The sequence below is a fragment of the Pezoporus flaviventris genome, unplaced genomic scaffold (assembly GCF_033815535.1).
Source record: "Pezoporus flaviventris isolate CSIRO_AGI_PZ_B2104156 unplaced genomic scaffold, CSIRO_AGI_Pfla_v1 ptg000371l, whole genome shotgun sequence".
Taxonomy (NCBI): domain Eukaryota; kingdom Metazoa; phylum Chordata; class Aves; order Psittaciformes; family Psittacidae; genus Pezoporus; species Pezoporus flaviventris.
Window position 1 is genome coordinate 83,848 of NW_026892918.1, and position 15,831 is coordinate 99,678.

General features: G+C 46.0%; 1 pseudogene; it reads right to left on the bottom strand.

The window, feature by feature from the left end:
* Positions 1-14,014, bottom strand: LOC133263603 (uncharacterized protein C11orf24-like; annotated as a pseudogene).
* Between the last annotated feature and the right edge of the window lie 1,817 nt (positions 14,015-15,831).

Sequence of the window (15,831 nt, forward strand, 5' to 3'; positions counted from 1 at the left end):
TAAGATATGCTCTTCCAGGGCCCCATTTATTAAGTGAATACAAAAATAATATAATTTAAGTGCAGAGGCACAATAATCTGCTCCATGGCTAAAAGATATCTTGGGTTAGCAGTAAACGCAGTTCACAATGCCTTGTAAACAGACCTCTTTACAAGCAAGAGGCATACTGAAACATGACACACCTTGGATTAGAAGTTACCTGTTGCAGCAATACTCCCCACTTCTCATCTTGAGATTTCAGGGCACTTCACAAAACATTTTCAGAAGAGCCCATGTGAAACAAATGAAACACAAGCAACTTGCACTGTAAAAAGTTGAGAAAGTACCACAGCATGTTCCAAGCATGATGGCTTTTACCCCTTGTCAGGTTTGGTTTGCAATGAGAAATAACAGCCAAAGCTACTGTGCATTATGGAAGTTTTAAAAATGAATACTTCTTTTTAAAATTATTTTTACAGCAACCTGTGGCACAGCTGAATAAAAAATAACATTTTTCTTAATACAGTACATGGCATTTCTCCTCAATTGCACAAGTAAATTTGGAAGCGCTTTCAGTTTGTGTTATAGGCAAACAGGAAAGAAAAATAAGTCAGGCAGGCCTTCAGTCTCCTTTCCATCTCTCTGCCCACTGTTTTATCCCCACCCTTTCACATCTGAGAGTCCACATACATTCCATTGATCAGGTAATCCACCTGCGTGTAATCCTTCTTCTTGTAGCTCTCATAGGCCTGCATAAGGAAAAGAACTATAACAGTTATGAAAAACACCATACCAACTAAAAGCACTGCAAGAAGCAAACTTTTATCCACCAAGTACTGAGTCAGGGGCTCTGCTGCAATGAGAAGATACTCATTGTCTATGTCCTGAGTTTCTGCAAGGCCCGAAACTGTTGCTTTGGGTGCACCTGCTGGAACGATGGCTGTTGAAAAAATGTGAGCTGTTGACTCTATCCCATGCCCAGGCACAGTTTCTGCTATATGGGCAGTAATTAAAACTGTGGCACTTCTTGTAGAGCCCATATGAGAAGTCGATTTACTCAAGGATGTTGTGGCTATACGTGCTTCTGAATCTAGATTTGGCAATGTAACAGGGAGTGGATTCACAGAGTGAGAACTCTCCAAGGGTGTAATTTTCATGGCATGAGTGGAAGTAGTGGCAGATGTTCCTACAGCTGGTGGGATGGAGGTGGCCAGTGTTGTGGTCAGTGTCTTCAGGCCAGCTTCAGTAGTGGTGGGGCTACTAGAGCAGGGAGTGCTGGTGGTGGTGATGGCTGGATTAAACTGCTCTGTCTGACTCACTGGAGTACCTGAAGTGACAGTGAGAAGAGCAGAAGTGGGGGACAACCCTGAGACAGAGCTACTATTTCCTGATTTTTCAGTGGTGGCCACACGCTTGGTGACATGGCTGGATGTGGAAGCAGAGATGTTACCAGACGTGGGAAAAGAGGGAATGGATGACATAGCTGTAGAAAGATGACCAGAAACTTCACGGGCATTTGAGGCTTCAGCAGTTGTTTCATAAGCTGAAGTGAGGACAGTTGCATTTATAACATCTTTTGTTATGTCTGTGACAGCGGTGGTGGTTGCTATGGTGGTGGTAGCATTGCTTGCAATTGTTTCTCTTGCAGTTGTTGTTACGGCTGTGGCAGCAGTGTTAGTATTGCTTGCAATTGTTTCTGTTGCATTTGTTGTTACATTTCCACTGTCAGCCCCAAGAAAATCCCTCAGATGAATCTTGTGAGTTTGAACAGGTAAGGACAGGTTTTCCACATTGTTTTGGTCAACTTGTGCATTCAGCATCCTCCTCTTTTTCTGTGGATAGCTTTGGTGGTGAAACAGGATTCCTTCAAAAAGACAAAAACAATGAGTGTCGTAAGACTAAAACTCTCAAGATCAAATCTGACTTCAAACCCCAACATGCAAACCAGAACACATTCTGCAGCACATGTAGTACAACTGAAATAAATCAGTCCTAAAGTCAGCAATTTTTTTTTTTTTTTTTGGGGGGGGGGAAGGGGAAGATGTTGTTTGTCATTTGTATTTGCCTCAGACCACTGGCATTTGCCCAACCAAGGAATTATCTCCACAAAAGGGGAGTAAGGAAGTGCAGAGTTGCAATGTAGAAGCACATTATCAACAGGAGTAGCGTTACAAGTGCCAGCTCCTGAGAAGAAGCTCTCACACTTTCAAAGTTACACAGCATCAACAAAGCCTTCATGCTTAGATTCATAATTTCCATCTCTCAAAACTGAGTGGAAATTTCCGCTTACACTTTCATACTTCAGAAGAATCTCCTTCACAATTAGTGACCTAGATTTATAGAGACCTAAATCCCATCAAAGACCTTTGCTTATCAAAGGTCTGTAGCTATACTGCAAAGAAAACTTTGCCAAGCCAAAAGAACCATGGACAAACTTCTTTTTTCTAAAAAAAAAAAAAAAAAAACAAACCCAAACCAAAAACAAAACCACAACAACAAAACCAACCAACCAACCAAAAATCAACAAAAAACTTGGGTACAGCAAACTCTTGAAACATACTGTAGAAAATTGATTCCCCAGTTTTCAACAAGCTCCATTTTGTTGTTGTGTCACTTAATTAAAATTGAAGACCCTGGCACTGTAAAGTCACCATGAGCAATTGCTACTAAGGCTGCTCCCATTATAGAAACAGCCTGCTGCCTCTGGCGCAAAATCCTGCAATCTCTGGAAAAGCAATGCCAAAGCATTTTTCCTTTCTCTTAAAAAAATGTAAATACATCTGTTATGCCTTTATGTTCCAAAGGAGGGTGCGTGGAGTGCAAACAGCTTGAATGAATGATGTGCTCAATATGGTGACAAACTGTTACTCAAAGACAGATCATGTACCTGTAAGTGCCAGAGTCCTCACAAGGCTGAAGAAACAGTTTTTCCAGTGGACTAAGTTCACCTACAGAATCGTCCCGCAAGGCATCTCGCAACCCATTTCTCTCTGCGAAAAGCCAGTCAATGTGTAAACACAGGCATTTAAAGCAAAAGGACAAGGATCCTGGATTTAGCAGGAGCCTGAAGCATGGAATTACCTCCAAGCAGATCTTTGATGTCTCGTTCCCCAGCATTGTGGCACACACTCAGCTGGTGACAGCGGAAGAGGATGCAATAATTTTGGTAGGGCACAAACCAATTACAGTGATGGTTACCTGAAAACAACAGAGAAAATAAAGTCATGTTATCACAGAATGGTTTGGGTTGGAAAGGACCTTAAGATCGAGTTCCAACCCCTCTGCCATGGGCAGGGACACCTCCCACTAGATCAGGTTGTCCAAGGCTCTGTCCAACCTGGCCTTGAACACTGCCAGTTAAAGAATCTAACCAGTTGGGTCACTACACACTGTATACTGAATGCACTGCTTCAGGTCTGTAATTAAAGAATTAAAAACAAAACTAAACCCCAACCACAATAGCTGGAAGGTCAGGCCTTAAGGGATCCTAACAGCCTTAGTGAAAACAACTGGAAGATTAGTTCAATCAATATAGCTGCTGCAGCCTACCTACCTGCTTGTCTTTTGGTATCAACATCTCCTAACAACAGCAATTTACTCACCCAGACAATGACAAAGAGAGTGCTGTACAGTTTGGACCCATCTAAATGCTAGCATTAATCCACATGTCTGAATAGGGGGGTAGGGTGAGGGGAAGTGAGCTGTAACTGAGAAGCCACTCATCACCCATGGGAGAGGGCTCTCATCTCAGTGCTTGGAGTTCCACAGAAATTTACTCTTCATTTGCTGAACCAATTACATTTCAAGAAATTAAAACCCACTCCTCAGAAATGAAAGCACATTTGGATGTGCCCCAATTCCAAATCCCACCTCCTGTCCCTCACCTGACAAGCCACACTAGTGGAGAAATGCAGGCCATCTACTACTGTAAATCATGCCATTTCCCATTTCTTGGGAAGGGGAAAACAAAAAGCCACCAGCCTCTCTTGCACTGGCTACTTGTCTAAGTCAGTCAGTTCAGAAAGATCAAGAGACAAATGTGGTCAGCATCATTAAAACACCCTGGTTTCTGATGCCTTCAGGATGGTATCCAGCTGCTCATGACTTCCCTGTTGCTCCCCAGGAGAACCAGAGACCTCTACTGAGCTGTACTGATTAATACTCTCTCATGCAACTCCAGACTGAAGCTCCAGCCGACATGTACACTGCAAGACACATGCCACCCAGTGGCTCCTTTTTGCTTACTTCTAATTAGGAGACAGAAGGAAAAAAAAAAAAAAAAAAAAATGTGGAAGGACAACAAATGTTCTTCAGAGCTATTCTGAAAGGAAACTATGTAGGCAGATGCCAAGGTTTTCCCTAAAACTGGTTTACTTCATGCTTAAGCCTGCTGCTACTGGAAAGAAACTGCAGATACACATAGGCAAACAAGCCAGGTGTCGTGGTTTAAACCCAGTCAGGTAACTTGTTCACTCACTCCCAGTGAGTGGTGCCGAGCTGACAACAATCAAGGTCCGTGTCCGTCTTCCCCCCCCTGCACCGGGGCTCTCCCCTTCCCCGCTCCCGGAGGAACGGGGAGGAGGATCGAGAGAGTGCAACTCCTACGGGTTGAGACAAGAACAGTCCAGCAACAAATCACCACTGCTACTATCAGCTAAAACAATGATAAGGGAAAATAACAAGGGAAGAGAATACGATACCACCGGCCAAGAAAACGAGTTCCACCCGGAAGCTCCTGTCCTTCCGGGTAACTCCCAGTTACCCCCCACCCCGGGCATGACGTGCTGTGGTATGGAATACCTCCCCGGCTAGCCCGGGTCAGGCGCCCCGTCTCTGCTTCCTCACAGCTTCCCCTCCTCCCTGGCAGAGCATGAGCCTCACAGAGTCCTTGGTCAGGGTAAACATCACTTAGCAACAACCGACAACATCGGCTTCACCAACACTGTTCTCAAACTAGAAGTCAAAACACAGCACTGCACCAGTTAACACAAAGGAAAAAACATGACTGCTACTGCTGAACCCAGGACATTATCCACCCCTTATTCCATACCATTCACGTCGTGCTCAGATCCCACATTTTCAATACACCATCGCTCTCCCACATATATACATCCATATACATAAAGACCAAGAGGAAAAAAATAATTTTCTTAGTGCATGGACCAATCCCTATAATGCTGCCGAGTCCATTCGGTCCATGATGTTCCAAGTTCATTCTCTGTTGGGATGATGGCTGGAGGGAAGTCAGGGCCAGTCGCTGGTGACCTGGAGACATCTAGTTGATGGGCTATAAAAGCATTACACAGCAGGCAACTGCATACAATTGAGTTCACTGGCTGTTTTCCCCTAAAATCAAATCCCCTTGAGGTATACATCGGACTTCCCCATCTTCCCGCATTACCCACCAAGTATATCCAGGTCCCTGAGCAAAAGCAATCCCACGAGTGGGTTTGCTTTGACCTGAAGCAGGAATAACCCAGACTGTCTTCCCCAGCAAATTCTTCATATGCACCACGGGAACTTTGTCCCCCTCTACAATATGTAAAAGTTCTGACTGGGCTGGGCCAGCCCTGTTGGCAGATCCTCTGGTGTTGACCAACCAGGTGGCCTTTGGTAAATGTGTATCCCAATGCTTGAAAGTTCCCCCACCCATCGCTCTCAGTGTAGTTTTTAACAGCCCATTGTACCGTTTGATTTTCCCAGAGGCTGGTGCATGGTAGGGGATGTGATATACCCACTCAATGCCAAGCTCTTTGGCCCAAGTGTCTATAAGGTTATTCCGGAAATGAGTCCCATTGTCTGACTCAATTCTCTCTGGGGTGCCGTGTCGCCACAAAATCTGTTTCTCAAGGCCCAGGATAGTGTTCTGGGCAGTGGCATGGGGCACAGCGTATGTTTCCAGCCACCCGGTGGTTGCTTCCACCATGGTAAGCACATGGCGCTTGCCTTGGCGGGTTGGTGGCAGTGTGATATAGTCAATCTGCCAGGCCTCCCCATATTTATACTTCAACCATCGTCCTCCATACCAAAGAGGCTTTAACCGCTTGGCTTGTTTAATTGCAGCACATGTTTCACACTCATGAATAACCTGGGCAATAGTGTCCATTGTTAAGTCCACCCCTCGGTCACGGGCCCGTCTATATGTTGCATCTCTGCCCTGATGGCCTGAAGTGTCATGGGCCCACCGGGCCAAAAATAATTCACCTTTATGTTGCCAATCTAAGTCCATCTGAGCCACTTCAATCTAGCCACTTTATCCACTTGTTGGTTGCTCTGGTGTTCCTCAGTGGCCCGACTCTTGGGTACATGGGCATCTACATGACGTACCTTCACCACCAGGTTCTGCACCCGGGCAGCAATATCTTTCCACAGTGCAGCAGCCCAGATGGGTTTACCTCTGCGTTGCCAGTTGCTCTGCTTCCATTGCTGCAACCACCCCCACAGGGCATTTGCCACCATCCATGAGTCAGTATAGAGATAAAGTACTGGCCACTTTTCTCGTTCAGCAATGTCCAGGGCCAGCTGGATGGCTTTCACCTCGGCAAATTGACTCGATTCACCCTCTCCTTCAGCAGTTTCTGCAACTTGTCGTCCAGGACTCCATACAGCTGCCTTCCGTCTCCGATGCTTTCCCACAATACGGCAAGAGCCATCAGTAAAGAAGGCATACTGCTTTTCACTTTCTGACAGTTTATTATATGGTGGGGCCTCTTCAGCACGCACCACCTCCTCCTCTGGTGACATTCCGAAATCTTTGCCCTCTAGCCAGTCCATGATGACTTCTAGAATGCCTGGACGACTGGGATTTCCTATTCGAGTTCGTTGTGTAATTAGTGCAGCCCATTTACTCCATGTAGCATCAGTTGCATGATGTGTAGAGGAGACCCTGCCTTTGAACATCCAGCCCAGCACGGGCAGCCGGGGCGCCAGGAGGAGCTGTGCTTCAGTGCCAATCACTTCCAAAGCAGCTCGAACCCCTTCATACGCTGCCAGTATCTCTTTCTCAGTTGGGGTATAGCTGGCCTCAGATCCTTTGTATCCCCGACTCCAAAAGCTGAGGGGTCGACCTCGAGTCTCCCCTGGAGCTTTCTGCCAGAGGCTCCAGGTAGGACCGTTCTCCCCAGCTGCAGTGTACAGCACATTTTTTACATCTGGCCCGGTCCGGACTGGTCCAAGGGCTACTGCATGAACTATCTCACGTTTAATTTGCTCAAAGGCTTGTTGCTGCTCAGGGCCCCATTTAAAATCATTCTTCTTCCGGGTCACATGATAGAGAGGGCTTACAATCGAACTGTAATTTGGGATGTGCATTCTCCAGAACCCCACTGCACCCAAGAAAGCTTGCGTTTCTTTCTTATTAGTTGGTGGAGACATTGCTGTTATCTTGTTGATCACATCTGTGGGGATCTGTCTATGTCCATCTTGCCATTTTATGCCCCAAAATTGAATCTCCTGTGCAGGTCCCTTGACCTTACTCCGTTTTATGGCAAAACTAGCTTTCAGCAGGATTTGGATTATTTTCCTCCCTTTCTCAAAGACTTCTTCCACTGTATCGCCCCACACAATAATGTCATCAATGTATTGCAGGTGTTCTGGAGCTTGCCCCTGTTCCAGTGCAGTCTGCATCAGTCCATGGCAAATGGTAGGGCTGTGTTTCCACCCCTGGGGCAGTCGGTTCCAAGTGAACTGGACACCCCTCCAAGTAAAAGCAAACTGTGGCCTGCACTCTGCTGCCAAAGGAATGGAGAAAAATGCATTGGCAATATCAATCGTGGTATACCACTTGGCTGCCTTTGACTCTAGTTCATAGTGAAGTTCTAGCATGTCCGGTACGGCAGCACTCAATGGTGGTGTGACTTCATTCAGGCCACGATAGTCTACTGTTAGTCTCCATTCTCCATTAGACTTTCGCACTGGCCATATGGGGCTATTGAAGGGTGAGCGGGTCCTGCTGATCACCCCCTGACTCTCCAGTCTACGGATCAGCTGATGGATGGGAATCAGGGAGTCTCGGTTGGTGCGATATTGCCGCCGGTGCACTTTTGTGGTCGCAATTGGCACTTGTTGTTCTTCAACTTTCAGCAACCCCACAGCAGAGGGATCTTCTGAGAGACCAGGCAAGGTGGACAGCTGCTCAATTTCCTCAGTCTCCAAAGCAGCAATACCAAAAGCCCACCGGTACCCTTTTGGGTCTTTGAAGTACCCTCTCTTGAGGTAGTCTATGCCGAGGATGCATGGAGCCTCTGGACCAGTCACAATAGGGTGCTTTTGCCACTCCCTCCCAGTCAGGCTGATTTCAGCCTCCAGCACAGTCAACTCTTGGGATCCTCCTGTTACTCCAGAAATATAGATGGGTTCCACCCCTTGACAGCTTGATGGCATCAGGGTACACTGTGCACCGGTATCTACTAGAGCCTTATACTTCTGTGGGACTGATGTGCCAGGCCATCTGATCCACACAGTCCAGTAAATCCGATTGTCCCCTACCTCCACCTGGCTGGAGGCAGGGCCCCTCTAATGGTCGTCACAGCACTGGACACTTAAGTCGTGTTGAAAGGGATTATTCTTCATTATCACAGGAGCTGGAGTAAAATCAGCTCTTCCACTCCATCTGGGAAACTGCTCACCAGAGACTGAAGCCGTAGCTCTCATGGGACGATCAGTCTTGGCCCTTGCTCCCCTCTTCAGTTCACTCACCCGTTCCTCCAAAGCTGAAGTAGGTTTTCCATCCCACTTTGTCATGTCTTCTCCGTGATCCAGCAGGTAAAACCATAGGGTACCCCGTGGCGTATACCTTCTGTATCTCCTCTCTTGAATAATAGGACGTCTTTTGTTAATAGCTGAGACGTGTGTTGGTACACGTGAGGAGCTGGATAAATCAGATACATCGTCCCTCAATTTGTCGAGGTCCTGGGACAGTTTTTTCACAGCTGAGATGATGGAAGGAGTGAGATTGTCTTCGAACTCTCGGAGTTTATGAACCATTTCATCCACTGTTAGTGGTACTATGTCATTCCAGGTCACTGTTGCCAATGAATGGGCATATGATGACGGTGCATTCCGTGTAAGTTTTCGCCACATGGGTCGTGTACATTCAACTTCATCTGGATCTATAGGTGTATCCCCGTTATTCGGCTTGATGTGATAGATCATCTCTACGATGGCCGATTCCCTCAGAGACTGGATGCCTTTGTCTATAGTAGTCCACTTGGCCGAACGACTCGTAACATCGTCCTTGTACGGAAACCTTTCTTTCACAGCTGCCAAGAGCCGCCTCCAAAGGCTGAGGGACTTTTTCTCTCTTGCAATTGCTTTGTCAATTCCCCCTTCTCTAGCAAGTGATCCCAGCTGCTTGGCTTCTGTACCTTCTAGTTCGTGACCATCGGCCCCATTGTCCCAGCATCGGAGTAACCAGGTGATGATGTGCTCCCCTGGTTGACGGGTAAAATCTTTTCGCATATTCCGCAGCTCGGTTGAGGTTCGAGGTCGAGAAGTTACCTCTTCTTCTTCTTCTTCGTCATGTGATGATGACTCCTGATCAGATTCTGGACCGGGTGGTGAATTCATTGGTTCTTCATCTCGCTTCACCCTTTTTGCCTCCTTTTTGCTTGTTCTCTTGCGTACAGGGGCAACTGATATTGGTAGAATTAGATTAATTCAGAACTGGTAGAGAAGCAACATCTTTCCTGTGTCCTTAAAGAGGAAATAAAAGCTTCTGCAGAACAAAACGTGACAGATCATAAACAGGTAAAAAGATGGGATAAAATGTGTATCCATCCCACATAATAGTAAGTACAAGACACCCCGGTGAGGTTTCAGATGCTAAACCAAGATAGAGCTTTGCAAGTGTCGTGGTTTGAGTAGCGACTGTACTTGTTGCTGGGGGTGGTGTAGCTACCGTGTTTGGAGCTGGGGTAACCGCGCTGTCTATTGCAGTTGAAGTTTGAGCAGCTGCTGTACTTGCCACTGGGGTAGCTGCGCAGTTCATTGCAGCCAAAGTTTGAGTAGCGACTGTCGCTTTGCCCTCAAATCCGCCGATATTCTTTTCCTTTTGAAGGTGCTGGATAGTGTTGAACAAGGCCCTGTAAGCATAGGCCAAGCCCCAGCACGTTGCCGTGATTTGTCCATCTCTGGTATGGCCAGAATGACCACACACCTCATTTAAGTGTTTTACTAATTCTTCTGGATTTTGCAGTTGTTCGGTAGTGAAATTCCAAAATACTGGAGGGGCCCACTGACCTAGATACTTGCCCATACTATCCCACAAACCCTGCCACTCATGGCTGTCCAGCCTCTGGGAAAATCTCTCGGTCCTCCTACATCGTCTTTTGACCCCAGACAAGACCCAAACCTGAATCTGCTTAACTCTTGAAATCAGTAGTGGGCAAAACACACTCTGTATGCGTGTTAGCATGGTGATTCCCATCACCATCAGCAAACAAGTCTCAACAGCATTAAAAGGCCATTCAAAAAATTCAAAACTCTCAAATGTAAATGGTCTGGGGGGACGACTAGGAGGGTAAAAGGATGTCTCCTTCACAGGTTGAGCACCTGAGAAGGAGAAAAAAGATGTGTAATTGCTAAGCACCTCCATCATATACCTCCCAAAGTATAAAGGTGGCGACCACACTGGGAACATAAACCAGATCAGTTTCATGATCAATGATTCTATAGTATTACAAGTCATTACCATAAAGTACAATGGGATAAAAACCTTAGCCCAAGCCCCACACTTGAAAAACACTAATACAGCCAATACCGGATGGACGTAAGATATGGTATACTGAAACTGTGAGATGAAGAGGAAAAACCTTGAGAGCCAATAAATCAGCATTGTGACGAGTGACTATCAATCCAGTCAGATCTGTTCTTATCTCAACCCCTCGTGCCCCACGTTGGGCGCCAAAAAAGAACTGTCGTGGTTTAAACCCAGTCAGGTAACTTGTTCACTCACTCCCAGTGAGTGGTGCCGAGCTGACAACAATCAAGGTCCGTGTTCGTCTCCCCCCCCTCCCTGCACCGGGGCTCTCCCCTTCCCCGCTCCCGGAGGAACGGGGAGGAGGATCGAGAGAGTGCAACTCCTACGGGTTGAGACAAGAACAGTCCAGCAACAAATCACCACCGCTACTATCAGCTAAAACAATGATAAGGGAAAATAACAAGGGAAGAGAATACGATACCACCGGCCAAGAAAACGAGTTCCACCCGGAAGCCCCTGTCCTTCCGGGTAACTCCCAGTTACCCCCCACCCCGGGCATGACGTGCTGTGGTATGGAATACCTCCCCGGCTAGCCCGGGTCAGGCGCCCCGTCTCTGCTTCCTCACAGCTTCCCCTCCTCCCTGGCAGAGCCTGAGTCTCACAGAGCCCTTGGTCAGGGTAAACATCACTTAGCAACAAGCGACAACATCGGCTTCACCAACACTGTTCTCAAACTAGAAGTCAAAACACAGCACTGCACCAGTTAACACAAAGGAAAAAACATGACTGCTACTGCTGAACCCAGGACACCAGGTAAGCAGCTGCACTGTGGAATTAGTGAGCAGGAATATTTGCTCTTGCAGCCATGTCATATTTTTCCTTTATTTTTCCCAGAGTATGCAGGATAGCCCAAAAGTATGTTCTCAGAGCCAGATTGCTCAGATGACCAGGATTTTCCCCTTCAGCTCTGGACTGGCTGCCATAGAAGAAACTTGAGAGAGCTCTGAATATGGCTGAGGATGCAAATGCAAGAGCATGGTCTTACCTTCCAACATTCATGAAGCACCTGGGAATCCTGGATTGCCAGATCTTTGCTAAGATGCTTGCCCTAGCAGTATCTGGAGACTTGAACCCATTGCACTAGACAACAAATGGAGGTTAAATCTACTACCCATGTTGTCAGCCCTAGGGAGTTTTGCTGCTTTTATTAGCATGCAATTGAAGTGTCAAACTGTTTCATGATACTGATACAATCACAGAATGGTTAGGGTTCTGTTTTGTGATATGTTAGTTTGCTAACTACGTACCCTGGCTGATGCTGTGGGTGCTTGAAGGCAATGCTGGAATAGCTAGACCAGCAAACATTCCCTTTTCTGCAGAGCATATCTGAGACGTGAATATACTAGCAAAAGTTCTTCTTGTGACAGTTACACTACTCCAAGTTAGTGATGTGATTTGTACCCTTGCTGTCATAACATCTGCAGAATAGAGCCTAACCAGCCAGGAATGTTATTTTTCCACTTCTCCAAGCAACGTAGCCGTGAGACGCCTCCCCATGCAACCTTGGCCTGTAAGTTAACACTACACTACCTTAAAAAATAACAACCACTGCTCCTTTACTGACAGTTACATAGGTATAACTATTCTGACACCTAAGCCTCAGGCCTCACATTTGTAATGAAAGAAAGCACAAAAATAAATAGGGGAAGGTGGGAATGGAGAACAAGAGCAGTAATGCTGATCTTAAAACCTGAAGTTGTTTTTTGGTTTGTTTTTTTTTTTCTTAAAGACATTTCAGGTCCTTCTTTCTATGCACATGGCTAATACACTGATATGAAGAGCTTGCATATTTTCCATTTCCCTTGACACCAGGCAGTGCAGCAGATGGGCCATCAAGTAACAACTAGCAATAAACTGCTTCAGTGGGTTTAATACAGAACATAAAACCTTGGTTTAGTTTTGTGTCCATCCTGAGGGTGGAAAGGGTCACCTAATTCCAGAGGGTCCACCCCTTCTGCCCAATAAAGGCAACACTCAACTGGACTTGCTCTGTACAAAACAGAGCAGGAGAGAACAAGGTGAAGGGCATAAAAAAAAACGTGGTTGAAGTCAGTCACAGGATGAAGCACGCACTCAGATCATCTCCCAGCCCTGACCATGGACTAAATTCCTCACATCCCCAGGATGAGGCAGCTGATAGCAACTTTTCTACCCTTATCAAAATATCAGGAAGTTAAAATTACATGGGCAGTGTTTAGAGATTCTCAGGTGGAACAGACAAACATGCAGTGCTACATACCCTAAGTGTCAGCAAAGTCGGTGTGAATGTGTCATCTTTCTATGGTTTACCACCTTAAAAAGCAGGAGTTTTCACAGCTCTGGTGCCTGGGAGACAAACCCACTCATCTTTTACCTCCTAAATAAAACAGTTTACAAAGGTGCTTTCTTTCCACCACGAAGGGAAGTCTCATGTTTAAAATAAAGGTTTGAAACCACTGGGCTTTAGAAAAAGGCATCTTTATGATATTCCTATCAATCCGATTGCCAGACATTCATCCACCTGAATCAAGGTCTCATCTTCACCACATTATCACCAATTGTTTGTAGGTGCCACAAGCTTTCAAGTGTGGCTAGATAAGATCAGGGCCTTCATAAGGACAATTCTGAAAAACTCATTTAGAAGTTTAATGCTTTTTAAAGACACCAGAAGAAGAAAGCAGAAGGCTCTCATTCTGCAAAACTTGTTTAACCCTTCATTGCAGGATACGATTGGTTTCTTCTGAGGTAGAAAAACCACACATAAATACCAGTGAGCACAGACTACTCATCCCAGTGCAGCCATCTACAAGAGCACTGTTCACTTGCAAACATCTGGCAGCATGGAAAAATCATTTTCAAGTCAAGTGACCTAACACTGTTTGCAAGCTGCCAGTGCTCACCAAGAACACATGCATGCTGTTTCTTACAGAAGGTAGAAGGGCCCTGGGAAATAGTTGTTCTGGATTCAGTTTAATCAGTTATTTAGCACCACTGGACTGCACAGAGCCGCCGTAACTGTAAATGCCTGTAAACAACTGAAATTAAGAATGACAGTTGTCAGGGAAGCAGAGGAGACCTTTAAGGAACAGAAAACACAGCTGAAATTTCAGCTAAGGGACAAGACCTTCACCTGAAGCACCCAGGCTTTGACAAGCCTGCCTGCACTCCTTTTCAGTTGTAAGCATGTTTATTCGCACTACATGGACTCCTCTCCCTTTCAGGACAGAAAACCTGTGCTCGCATATACAGAAAGAGATCAGCAGGAAGAATACAACGGCAGTCCACATCTTCAGGGTTGGCCTTTGTACTGGGTTCAGCAGTAGCAGTCATGTTTTGTTTTTTTTTTTCCTTTGTGCTAGCTGGTGCAGTGCTGTGTTTTGACTTCCAGCCTGAGAACAGTGTTGGTGAAGTCAATGTTTTCAGTTGTTGCTAAGTGATGTTTACCCTGACCAAGGACTTTGTGAGGCTCATGCTCTGCCAGGGAGGAGGGGAAGCCGGGAGGAAGCAGAGATGGGGCGCCTGACTCGGGCTAGCCAGGGAGGTATTCCATACCACAGCACGTCATGGCCGGGGTGGGGGGTGACTGGGAGTTACCCGGAAGGACACGGGCTTCCGGGTGGAACTCATCTTCCCTGCCGGTGGTATCGTATTCTCTTCCCTTGTTATTTTCCCTTATCATTGTTGTAGTTGATAGTAGCGGTGGTGATTTGTGTACATTGGTTGCTGGACTGTTCTTGTCTCAACCCGTGGGAGTTGCACTCTTTCGATCCTCCTCCCCGTTCCTCCGGGAGTGGGGGAGAACCCCGGTGGGGGGGGGGACACGGACCTCGATTGTTGTCAGCTCGGCACCACTCACTGGGAGTGAGTGAACAAGTTACCTGACTGGGTTTAAACCACGACAGCCTTGCAGAGAGGCTTCTTTTCCCAGGAGCAGCTCTTTCTTATCTCGCTTTCAATCCACTGCAGTATTCCTATTAAAAAGAAGAAAACAAATCAATTTATATCAAGCAATTTTTATATTAAATACACTCCTATCAGCAGGAATGGGAAAAAAATATATACAAAATGAAAGCAAGTATCATTACACACAACATACAGGCAAGGATGCAGAAGCAGGAAGAAAAAACCATTCCCGAATTCACAGACAGGCACTTTCTTCAAAAAGGCTACTTTGGTCTTCTTCCCTCAAGCCCCAACAGAGAACAGTTCAAGTCAAAAGCCATGTATAAATGGCAAAAATCAAACCCCACAGGTGTAGGGCAGCACAGAGATGATGCTTTTTGACACGTTCTGGGACCCATAATATTGTTCCCAGGCTCAGCAGAAGGGTTTGCACCAGCTAAAGCACACTGTTAGTATGGGAACTATAGTCGTGGCTCTACCCTTACACTAAGTCAGTTGAAATCAAGCATCAACCTTAGTTGATTCCCGCTCATTGCAAAAAAAAAAAAAAAAACTAAAAGAAACTTTGACTGAAAACAAGCAAAAGCCAATATTTCAGGTCTTCCGAATCATTACACACACATGATCTGTTGCTGAGGAAGATTCACACCCACAGTAAGGCTTCCCCACATAAAACAATGAATAGGCTATGTCTTTTCTTCGTTACCAATGCACACATGAAACACTGTCCCTGTGGATGGGCCCTCACCCTTCAAGTCGCTGGAGCAGCTTCCATTGACTTCAGAGCCCATCATCAGCCTCTACCTGAATTTACCCTGTTTCCAAGACTTATAAAACTGTATATGAGCTCAGCCTGAACAAGACCAACTGTAAGTCTCTTCCTTAAGCAGTTTTAAGGTGAACTTTCCTCCTCATCGCTGTAGCAAGCTTTGGTCTTCATCCTGCAGTTCTGAGGAGAAATCTCATAGCCTTCAAAGAGAAGATTGCTGAGATTCAACTCCCCGTGACATCTGAGAGATGTATGTGATGACTGCAGTTGAAGATGCAAAGACAGTTCACAACACAGAACGAATAGCATGTGTGAACGATATAAATAGCATAGTGAAAAAAATCCAACAGTCATCAGTAAGACCCTGATCTAGCCATCCATGCAAGAAGTTTCACCCTGAGCTCTCAACTCCAGTCCCAATCATGCCTGTGAATTTAAGAAT